Source organism: Pinus tabuliformis, chromosome 5_2, assembly GCF_031772625.1.
Source record: "Pinus tabuliformis cultivar Carrire ecotype Pingquan chromosome 5_2, CPIR1, whole genome shotgun sequence".
Lineage (NCBI taxonomy): Eukaryota > Viridiplantae > Streptophyta > Pinopsida > Pinales > Pinaceae > Pinus > Pinus tabuliformis.
The window spans coordinates 836,323,162-836,336,043 of record NC_142306.1 but is presented as its reverse complement, the minus strand read 5'-3'; positions in this window follow the sequence as shown (position 1 = coordinate 836,336,043).

Sequence of the window (12,882 nt, the reverse complement as noted above, 5' to 3'; positions counted from 1 at the left end):
TGCATGCTGATTTTATCAAAATTTTCCTGTGCATGATAATTTATATAAAAAAGAAAAACTTGAATACAGGCTCTGGTTTACAGTATTGTTTGTATCATTTTGGTCCAGAATTCCTGTGTGGGCAATTGATGTCTCAGGATTGCCTCTAGAGTCTCATCTGCCTCTGTGTATTTATAGAAATTTGGAGGCACTTCAAACAAATGCTGGATCTCATTCATAATGAAAAATAAATTCTCAATCCTGTTGTAGAGACTTTGCCCTGATGCTGGCCCTAATTCTTCTGAAGTGCTGGGTCTTTCTGTAATCTGATTTGTAGCAAAAGTGTTGACCCTTTTGGCATAATGTTCATGAGAAAGTAGTCTTCCTGCGCTGTTCAGTAAGCTAGGAAGACCTCTGTTTTGCAATGCCACAAATTTGTCCGTGAACTTATTTACCTCTGTCTGCATGTCCTGGCTTCTTCTTTCCAGTGTTTGCACCAGGTTTCTTAGTGTGAGGACCCTCTTTATCAGCTGGATGGTTTCAGTTCTACTGGAGATTCCCATTTCTGCCAGCTGAGCACTTGTTCTATTATTAAGCACATTAATCATTCTATTGGCAACCTCAGGCATATTGCCTAGAGATGCCCTTGATCTCTGGATTTCTCTCTGTGCTTTTCCTATGAGCTCTATTTGCTCATGAATGGTCTCAATGTATTGCCATTGATCAGTGATTGATTGGCCAATGTTGGCCCATAAAACTATCTTAAGCTCAGCTGTCACTTTGTCAAGTGTGAGCTCCTTCTCCAGTTCCTTTATCTTATCCTTAAGGGCCTTTATTTCCCTTCCTTTTTCTGCTACAGTCTGCTTGGATTTATCATATCTTTCATTGAGCTTGGCTAGACTCTCCCTAGCCTCATTTAGCTCTGCCATTTGGGCTTCCAGGGCTTGGATTTCATTCTTGAGCTTCTGCATATCCAGGCTTGGAGCCTGCTCTGTTGTTGGTGCAGTTGTTGATGTATATGGTGCTGTCTGTTCAGTAGGAGGAGCCGTAGTCTGAGGAGGTTCCTCCAGGTTAATTATTTCTGGAGGAGGCTGGGATGTTTGTCCTCCTTCTTTTTGTTGTAATGCTGCCTGCAGTGCAGCCTGTGCAGCCTCGGATTCTCCCAATTTCTCTTGTGTTTGGATCAGCTATTTATATAGGGACACCAGCATAGCTGATGCATCTTGGTCATGTCTCAGCTGGGCAACTTCTCCAGTTTGTGGGTGAATGGTTGCTGGGACTTTTACCATTTTCCTTAGTGCTGCCATATCTGCATCTCTTAACTTCAATAGTGCTTGTACAGCCTTGATGTCCTTGGGATCATGCCCAAGTTCTATGATTATCTCCTCCAAGGCTTTGATTCTGTTGTCCTTTGCTTGAGAGGATGCTCTCTCCAACTCCAGTTGGGCAGCTGTATTATTTAGGCTATTTTCTAGCCTGTAGTTCTCCAATGTCTTATCTGCCAAGGAGGCATACACCATCTCACCCGTTTTCTTATGTAATTCGATTTTATCCATTGGGTGGATGTCCTTGGCAAGGACCTCAAGGTTGGTCCTTATGTAATCTGCAGCTGACTGCGGCTGTAACACGGCTGGCATGAAGTGGCTCATGATCATCTTGCCCTCTTGGACATCAAATGCAGACATTAGTCTTTGCTGGTTAGTGGGAGCCATTTTCAACAAATGATTATATAGCTGTATTCTTATGGGCTCATTCCTCTTCTTTATATCAATAAACTACTGCTTGATGCCCACCTCAGCTCCTCTTTGCTGGCTTGAGGAGCTGACTTCTCCTCCCATTGTCCTCTCTTGTTCCTGCTGGAAGGAACTTGCAGATGCCTCCATGCTAGGTGGGCCCATGCCCAAAGATTGCCCTATTGGCATTTCTTCCTCAGAAAGGGGATTCATTCTATGTCTTTTCTCCCCATGAGTTGTTGATGTTGTGAGGGGAGTCTCTCTGTCCCTCTTTCTACTTATATCTTCCTTTTGTGGGGTTTGGAGGACTGAGGCCTCCACTGTTGTCTCCTGCCTAGGAGGCAGAGTGTCCTGAGCTTGCTGCTCGGTGGATTTTGGGGCCTGTGATGTTTGCTCTTGCTGCACTGGCTGTTCTTTTTCTTGCTGCCCCCCTTGTTGCTGTTGTTCCTATTGTTGTTGCTGTACTTCCTGCTGTTGTACCTGTTCATGAGGTGGCTGCTCTGGCTCCATCTCTTTCTCTTTGCCTTTGCTAGAGATTTGATCAGTAGCTTTCGCTGCTTGCTGATGTGCTGTGGAGGATGAGGCAGCTGCTCCCACTTGAGTGCCTGTAAGAGCAAATACCTGTGCACAAAGCTCTAAGTCAGCCATCTTTTGGAGATTTTTAACTTCTCTTTGATTTAATTCTTCTTGTGTAACAACTTCCTCTAAGGTGCCTCTCCTCCACTTTATTTGATTTGCATACTTTTCTATATGAGGCAGCCTTACATGGTCATAACTGGCCAGCCTATACTTGACCCTTCTTAAAGTTATGAAGTGATTGGGGTCATAAGGTTTCCAAAGGAAACTGGTCTGTAGGCCAAGGGACTCTAGCATTCTGTTTGCTTCTTGCCAACCTTCCTCCCTTTTGTTGTAAATGAAGTGGCCTAATTGGTTTCTTACTTTGAGCTGTGCCTTCTTGCCTTTCCTTGAAAAATGTAGTATATCAGCATTCCCAAACTTCCTGAAGTATTCAAGGGAAAATAATCTCATGGGCACATATCTGGGCAATCTGTATGGGGGCAACTCACACCCATATATTCTAATGACTGTGTGGTGTTGGTAATAGTACCAATCCCCAATGCTGTATGCCTTGGACAGCTGAAGAATCCTCTGCATCTCATCAGTTAGTCTAGGAGGAGGTGAGCTCATAAGCAGAGACATGGCTGGGTGGATGAAGAGGTCTATAAACTCACAGTAAGTATATGGAGAACAAGATCTGCAGTGGAAGGCAGAGGACCAATAAACCACTGACCTTGGATTGCCTTGTGCATCCACTCTCTTCATAGCAAAATGAAATTTCTCATGTTGATAATACAAAATTAAGTGGTAGATGTAAGAGGTGTATCTGAACACCCTTTCTCTTGCCAAGTTCATGAATTGCTCATGTATCTTGTCAGATATGTAGGTGGCATAGTCATAGCAGATGGGAGAATTGCCAGGGGAAAACATGAGCATCATCACCAGCACAGTTTCATCAACAAACTCAATTGAATTATAGCCCAGAATGGGACTGATCATATCTACAAGGTCCCTGCCCAATTGGTTGAGGTAAACATGAGAAATGGGAGGGTACTTCACGGTGTCAGAGTCAATGTACAATTGATTTAGTTTGGTGACCTGAGCATCTGTCAATTTAGCTCCTTGCTTTATCAGATCAGACAGTGATAAAGGAACTAATTTCCTCTCAGTTTTGAAGTGCAGCATCTCTCTGATGGCTTCAGGGGTGACATAGAAAACAACTGAGCCTGAAGGGTCAATCACAGCCCTCTGAGTGGCGTCGTAGCATTCAGCACATAGGTGGATTAGGTCAGGAAACTGGTTGACGTGAGGGAGCTTGAAGAGAGGGAGGAAAGAATCCCAAATGCCCAACACATCTGTTCCAGCCTCATGGTTAATCTTCAATTCGTTTAACAAGTGGATGTGGTACTTGCTGTGCATTAGCATTTCTTCTGATATCTGATAATCTAGGTCTGCTAATGGTTGCCATTCCAATTCTCTATGAGGGGCATTTAATGGAGCAATGTTCAAGGCTACAGGAGCTACTGGTGCATCCATGGTTACTTTAGGATTGTGTTGGTATGAACTGGTGTTACTATGCAGAGCAACACAGAGGAGTATTTTTGCAATATATAGGTGAATTGCAAGGAAGAGAGGGTAAATTGTAACAACAGCAATTGGAATACTGCACAAAGCACTGATAGGGCAAATGCTTGGCTTTAGAAACTCTCTATACGGTGAATTGGTGCAGCTTGGGTTCTCAGTTCACGAATGCGCGAACCAACTGTATGTTTTGTGCAAACTCGGGTAAACAAGGCTCTGCAGGTGAATTTCGACTTAACAGTTGAAAATGGAGGCTTGCCACAGGAGACTGGCCGGTAAATTATAAGCTTGCCCACTCTTTTAATTTTGTTTGAGACAATTACGAACACAACCGAGCGCAAGGGAGGTAAATTTGATAAATACCTGGTGAATTGCTTGGCAAAGTTTGCAAATGCAGGTGGGAAGGAAGCGTCGGCGGTCTCCTGGTTGATTTCAGCTGGTTGGCTACGGATTTGGACGTAAAATGCATGCAGGGGGAGTAACAGTCTTTTTTGCAAAAGTAACGAAAAACATGAATTTTGGCCAAAATATAGACTTTTGGGTTGTTTGGCGCTTTTTTTTGGATGACGTCAGCATGACGTCATCAGGTGGGGTCAAGGTCGGATGATGTTAGCATGACGTCATCGAGACACGTGGCAGCTTATGAGTGGTCCACGAGGATGGTGAGGTGGCAGGCAGGTTAGAGCAGTGGCGGACGGGGGCGTTGACGCGGCGGTGATGCGGCAATGACGTGGTAATGACGTTGTCATAGCGGGTTAACGGAAACCGGAAACAGTAAGTGGTTTGATATCGCACCGCCTTATATACGGAAGCGGAATTGTCAGAGGGTGCTCCGATACGATATGGGGGTGACGCGTGGCAGAGGCCTGACGTCACCCTCTAACAAATTTCGGAAGCTATCCTTCGGACGTCGGAGCCGCTCCGATATGCATGTGGGCCGTCAGATGAAAAAGGCTAGATGCGACAGTTGACGGATCGTTGAGATGCCAAGTCAATACAGATGTGGGTGGGGTTTAAAATAATATATTTTTTGGAAGATGCGCCCGGCAGGAACCTTTGGAGTTTGGCAAACTTATATGGTTTTCAATGTATTTTTATAAAAAACGCGCATAGCGCCCAAACTTTGGGTAAAATGAAAAAGTGGGTTTTTCATGTGTTTTCGCAAATAAAGCGGGTTATGGGTGAAAATGGGATTTTTTACAAGGTTCTTTTAGCAAATGAAGGGGTTAATGGTTTAGATGACTTCTGAAGGGGAAAGAGGGGTAGGGTTTGGGTTCTTAAACTGACCAGATGTCAATTTAATCCCTGATTGTGAACATATGGCTAAAATGCCAGGGGGAAAGGATATTTATAGAATGTTTGGGGTTTTATACACCATAGTGTTTATACTAATAGGGAAAGGGTAACATAGGGGATTTAGATACTAAGAAGTTAGGGGTTAATATGAATGGAAGAGGTGAATGAGGAGTGATGTCACTAAGTTTATATACAAACAACTTAGCTTAGGGAGTAGATCAAAATGAAAAGAAATTTAGACAAGAAATGTGGCTTTTAAGGGAAAAATAACCAACATAAAACCTTAAATTCTTTCATGAACACAACTGATGAAGGGAAGTTAGTAATGAATGTGAAAGGGGAGAAAAGGGAGTTAGTCATGCTCCTTTGCTTTGCTGCAACATGATGGAGAAGAGGAGCTTCTCTATCCACTGATGTTCCTTTATGCTAGACCAGCAAATTCATTTGAAATGATTGACATTTCTGCAACCCCATCTACCTACCCATCTACTTGCCTAGCATTTTTTGTTTCTTCATGGAGGGTGCACTTAGACTTGCAGACCCTTATGTGCCTTTTCTTTTCTTTTGGCTTTTTCTTTTGACTTTCTATCTAAGGCTACCCTTATTGCTTCCAAGGTCCCAGATTAAGCAGTTGGGAACCTTACTTTCTCTACCTAGCTACTGGTCTGCCAAGATTAAACAGTTTGGACAGACTTCTTTCTCTATTCTACAACAGAAAATTGAAACATGGCATGATCCAGATTAGGCTGTTGGACCATCCATCCAAAATTGAGTCAACATCAAGCTTTTGTACACACCTTGTCTTCTCATGGAAATATGGGATCTTTGAATCACCAAAGCAGAGCATATTTGGAACTTTTTTTTATCAATCATGAAATATGAAACCTATTGGTATAGGTAGCTAACACTTCTCACTCATATCCATTCATACGCTGTTTTCTCAAGAGTTGTTCTACTCATTTCCATTTACCCCTTCACTCTCATCCATACTCCTATTTCTGAAACTAACATCATTCCAAAACTCTATCAAAGAAGAAATTGTAGAGTAAAACTTCACCAACATGTGAGTCATTGTTAGAATAGAGCCAAATGGAAATAAGTTTATGGAAGGGTCCCATAAGTCAAGGATATGCTACAACAAGCGAAGTGGTTGGATTTTATAGAAAATTTTGATGGCTATGACAGAGAGGTAACTAAGTCTTTTTCCAGAGCCTTTGATGGAACTGAAGCAGAAATCGGGGACATCAAAATAGTGGTGAAAAAATCCTTCATGATTGAGGTAACTGGACTACCTAGGGTTGGCAAGAGCTGGTTCAAAAATAGAGGAATTGAAGGGAATGAATGGAAGTCATTTCTAAAGAACCCAGGTATGGATATCACTATTTTTTAGAAAGGGTATTCCAAGCACATATCTCAAAAGTAAATGGATGAATTTACTATTAGTTATTTAGAAGTTCATTATTTGTGAGGGTAGATTTAGTAGCATGTTTTTATACCATGTCCATTTAATGATGCACTTTCTTGAAGGAAATGAAATCAATTTACCCTATTTTCTACTTAATAGCTTGAGGAAGATATCTGGTAATACTCAAAGAAAAATACAGTTCATTGAAAATACTATGTATCATCATGGTCTTGTAAAAATTCTTATTGAAGCCCATCTTGAGAGATTAGGAGATACCTAAGAGATTTTTCTAATAAAAAACCATTTTAAGGAAATAGAGCAAGAAGAACCTAGTAGCCGTAAGGTAAAGAGAAGCAGAAGAAAATTGTCTGAAAACCATATTGATAACCCACTTTTACAACTAGAGAAGCATTCAGAAGATGAAATTCCCTTTGTAAATGTTTTAGAAAATATAAATAAGAAAAGTGTTAGAAGAAATAAATCTAGTGAAAAATAAGAAAATACACCCAAAAAGAAAACAAAGGAAACAAAGAAAACCAGTGACAAGGAAGGAAGTATGTCTAAAAAGGAATCAGAGGAAATGGAACAGGAAAAGACTGAACAAGCAAAAGTTCAAAAGAAAACTCCTCTTACTAAAACTTCATCTACTGTTAGGAGAAGTGCCAGACTCAACAAATCAACAAAGGAATCATCTCGACAATCTGTAGAGTTTGTCAATTTGGAGGAAGATGAAGAACTAAAGATTCCATCACCTATAGTTCCATCACCAACTTTATCACCAGTTTCATCACCAATTGCTAATACAGTGAGAAGAACACCAGAGATTGACCCAGTCCAATAGGAGATATATGATTACATTGAGTCTCTGGAGAAGAAAGCTACAAAAAAGGCCATTGCATCCTCAAATCAAGGAATTCAGTCTGATAGTCCACAAGAACCTCCAATTGTGAATACTCTCAAACAAGAAATTTTTGAATTGGAGACACTAAACAGACACTTAAAACAGGAACATGAAACATTGAAAGTGAAAAATGAAATACAAATGACTCAAAATGACAACATTCGCTTACATCTTGCTCTTTGGTATGATAAGAATACAAAGCTAAAAGAAAAGAACAAGTCTCTCAAGAGAAAGATCATAAGTTTGAAAGACAAAATTTTGATGAAGAAGCCCAGGATGGTAGTTTCTAAGAAGAAGGTAAAGAAAACAAACTTAGATGTTTTGGCTCAAGTTTCTGAAGGAGTACAGTGACAAAGAAAGGATATTAGTTCTGATTTTTTGCATGAGGACATGCAATGACCTCCATGTGGGGGAATGTTGAGCCTCATAATTGCTTCTTTTTGACACCCTTTTTAACCTATTTTATTCCTCTTTGACCATCATAATCACTCAATGGGCATAAAATCACACAATTTATGGCTTGATAGGTATATAATTGTCTTGTATTTTAGAAGTTGATAATGGTCTTTATTATTAGTCTAATATTTTCTTTAGCTACAAAATTGGGATGATTTTGTAGCTATGTTCTGATTCTGCAGCTAAGGCCATGGTTTGATAGGTTCCAAGATGCTAGCTGGAGAGAGAAATATATGGAAAGGTGGAGATCAATGCACTCAATTATTCCCTCCTACCTTCATGAACTAGATTGATAAAAGAAGCTTACAGTTACGTGGTCAAGCATAAAGTCAACTCTATTAGCTATAACAGGCGAGCGAGGAATGAGATATGTGCCTCACAATTTTGTTTGTTAATAGCAAACTGAGAGCGAATTTTGTTATGTTATATTTTCGTAGTTAATTTTAGCATTCTGTTAGTGAGGATAGGCATAGAGCTCTGAACATTTAATGATATGGGATTTATAAAAATACCTCACAACAGACACAAACATGGTGATTGATATATGCAACAGTGAAGACTTAAAGCTTTATTAATAATAGCCAGTTTATGAAGAATCTTTTCATTTCTATGCGTGGTTAACTATTTGATTGATAGCATGATTACTCGCTTCTTGTGGAGGGCCCCCTCGAGCAGTAAGGATTCTTGTTCATTTTCAGTAGATAGAGTTTCTGTATAATTTCATAAGCCTTTTGTTATGTTCAATTGAGTATATGCATTTTTAATTTCTTTCAGATTCAAATTATGATTGTTTTACTAATCATCTCTTTTGTTTATAGATGAACATGAATTAAGTTTAACAATAGTGATAGCAATAGTGTGAGTTTGTACTTAGAGAAAAATTTTATTTTGTAAAACAAAGGATTTGTTTGTAGGTTATATTTCAAGCATGAGTGATTTATAAGTAATGAGAAAGTGTGAACATAGTTAAGCAGAGATTCAATTTACATTGGTTTTGCATGCAAGAGTGTGATAGATGAGTTGATTCTTACAAAACATCTTTCAGATATATATCAAAGTGTGTGTGTCTTATGAATTGAATTTCATTTTTTTTTTCTTTCGACTTAGTTACCAGAGAATCCACAGTAAGAACCATTTTCTGCCAACGTTTCAAATCCCAACTGGGATCCATCATCAAGACAACTTGAATGCCTTGATAGAAGAAGAGCTTAGCTGAGAGATTAAATAGTAATGAGGAGAGTAAAATGAGATGAAAGTCGGCTCTCAATATCTGATAATTATTGATGAGAGTCGGCTGTTACAGATTAATTTAATTAATTAATTAATTAATTAAATTTAATTTAATTTTTTTTTGAAATTAATATCACTTATCATTAAGATTGATCATTATAATTAAATTTTTTTATTAATATTAATTTAAATTAATTAATAATAATCTTTTAATAATGAATTTCATTTTACAAGTGTGAGATTGATTTATAAGTCTGAGATTTGTATTGGTTGTGTGGATTTCATAATTAGATAAAAAAATTTATAAGAGTGCAATTAATTTTCGTAAGTGTGGGATTAATTTACTTATATGCAGAGTTGTGAGATTTTATTTTAAAGTAGAGTGTGAGATTTTCCATAAGTAGTCTTCGGTAAAAGAGTGTGATCATTTTATTTTCTAGGAATTATTTCTTTCCTCATGTGAATTTCAATAACTTAATTTAGAATTTATATTTCGATAACTCATCTTAATTTATAATTGGTATGAATAATCAAAGACTTCTAGTATATACAATACACTTACACTTCATCATCTTACTAGCCCTAGATGATAATTTATGCAAGTAATTTAAGGTTAATTAAATTACGAAATAGAAATATGGATCTAGAGGATCTAGTTTAGGTGAGAAAATAGTGGATCTAAACCAAAATTTAGTTCTATATCTTTTTGTATAAATGGAATCAATTTCATGAAAATAGTGGCCAAGTGCATAGAAGAGATTTGAGAGGTTTTAGGGCCAAGTAGGGCCAAAAGGTTGAGAGAGGGCTGAATGATATATTCCAAGCCAAGGGGACCTTTTGTAATTTATTGTATATAATATATGATAACACTCTATTTTGAGTGTGTGGATCTAGAATGCGAGCCTTTGTTTATTAATTGTCAACATGTTATGCTTAGTTATTGTGTTAAGCTCAGGAGAGAGAGCATTTGAGAATGTATGCCGAAACCAATGTACGAGAGTTAGAATCTTTTTGAAGGAGGGTTGAGCCTTTCTTTCATAGTCAGAATGAATACGATCCAGATTAAAGAGGAGTGATGGTGCTTTGGAGAAGAGAGAAGGTGAGAATCTCTTGGTTTTTCCCAGATTTGGTTGGAAGCAGAGATCATTGATTAATGGAGTGATCAATGATCCCAATGCACTGAAAGATTAGAGTGCCATAGTGAAAGAAGGATCAGAGTGAGAAGCAGAAGCATGGAGGCCTAGAGGAATACATAGAGGAGCCACATTGAGATGAAAATCACAGAAAAAATCTAGAAAGGAGTTGAGCGCAGAGGAGTGGCACAATACTTAGTTTTTTATGAGTTCTAGTGGAAGTTCATTATTTGATAGTGCCAAGTAACAAAACTTAAATTATTTCAAAGAATGTCATTATTTGATAGTGTTAGGTCAGCAACTTGAGCTTGGGAAGTGTTAACTACACATATATAAAAAGGGTCGGGCTATTAAGTTCGAGCTTACGTATCCTTGATAAGATAGAAAAGTGGGTCCCACCAGGAAATTCTAATCCAACATTTTTCATAAGGCCTTTCTCCATTTCACTAGTCTAACAAGAGAAACCTAAAACCTTAACTCGAGGTCCCACCCATAAGCTCCTACCTAGCGGCTATTATAAATCACCCTTCTTATTGCGTCGGGCTTATTGAGCCAAACTTGTGTGGCAAGTGGGCCAACTTGAGGTTCCCAACTAGCGGTTTCATAACCCAACGGACCAAAGTTTGTAACTTTTACCCTTGTGTCAGACATTTAAAAGAGTGGGCTCATATGGCAGAGCCTAGGTGGAAGGAGAAACATATGTGGGCCAACCCGGAAGGTTGGAGCCCGATAGTTCATGAAATACACAAAGAATAAAAGGTCGAAATTTGAAATCTATTTCTTTATGCACATGGTCATAAATTGAGGTTCTATTATTAAGAGGTACATGAGCTAAGGAAAAATGCGACACACGTATACTCATAAGTGGAGCTAAGGTATAATTGAAAACCCTAGATGCATTGAAAAAGGTAAGTCTTGAGCATAGAGGAAAAGGGTCGAGTTATTAAGTTTGCACTGGCTTTGTTACAAAGAGCTAAATTAATATTTAGGCATATGTTTTTCAACGTTGTGTGCCTATATTGGGTTTGAATAAGCGTTGAGACAATATAGAGTGGTTTGCATTGATTATAGAGGGAAGGGGCTGTATGTATAACCTTATAAATCCTCCCACTATTTAATTAAATCCCCCCATTGTATGTATAAAATGGATGTATATCTCGATCATTGTAATAGGATTGAAGGAAGCACCTTTTTGTAGAAATTCTAGGCACTTGGGGTTCAAAGAAAGCTCAAAATTCGATGTGCATCAATAACATAGTGTTTTAATGCCACTGCATGGAGCACCTTGTCATATAGATGCTATTTGTGTGGGGTGGGTCACTACCTGTCCCCACTAACTCTTATATCATTACTCTTCATTACCTTGAGTTGACATCCCTGGTGGGGAAGTGAGACCCTAGAGTGTTATTTTCTCGCATTGATTTCTTAGAGTTTCTAAGTTTATTTCAGACCAATTTTGATGTTGAGGGACTAGAGTAAAGGATCTACCTTCATTGCCTAATCTATATTTTAATTTGTTCCCTTGTCTTCTAACATGGATAAAGATAGTTAGTGGAACTACTAAGATATATGCTTTAACTCTCTATTGGGCACCCAAAACCCCCCTACATGTTTTACCAAAATGTATGGGTCCCCCTTACTCATTATGAAATTTTTGTAATTAATTTTCATTTTTCGTGATTGAAATGAGCTTAATGGACAAGTTTTATTGTTGGGATTATGAAATTTGAGGTATCTGGGGAATCCACTTTAGTAGTTGATTGATTTTATCGATTACTTTCTCATTCAATAGCAACAACATGATCATTTTCTTTGGGTTATTACAAATAACTTATGAACAGACTATGACTTTATACAACATGTGAACTTCAAAGTGTAAAGAGCTGCGACAAAATATCAGATTCTGCAATAATCCTCTATGGTTCCTATCACATGTTGCAATGCCTTCATACCATTTCCTTTCAAATGTTTTGGAAACAATTGAGCCATAGTGTGGTTTAGGTTGATTAGTTTTCCCTCATGCTCATTATCACATTTTTACCCCTTTTGAGCTCGAGTTATGTCATGTTATTATCCTTCGATCCTTACTCATTATTCCTTGAATGTTTGACTTTGATTACTTTCCACATTTTGACTTTTTCTTAATGGATGGAATTTCGACACTGTTTCTCGCGCTGTCAAATTTTGATTACCTTTTGGATGCCTTTCTTAATCATTTTTCCCCTTAATTTATCCAATTGATCTAAACTTGTCTTAGTTATTTTTCTTGAATATAAAAATATAGAAAATAATTAAAAAACAATTTTTACTCTTATATATACATTATATTTAATATATTTAATATACATTACATTATATATATTATATTTAATATAATATATATACATATCTTATATTTAATATAATGTATATACATTATATAATATATATACATTAAATCAATTGATCTAAACTTGTCTTAATTATTTTTCTTGAATATAAAAATATAGAGAATAATTAAAAAACATTTTAAACTCTTATATATACATTACATTATATATATTATATTATATATACCTATCTTATACATATAATATATTTAATATAATGTAAGTACATTACATTATAGGT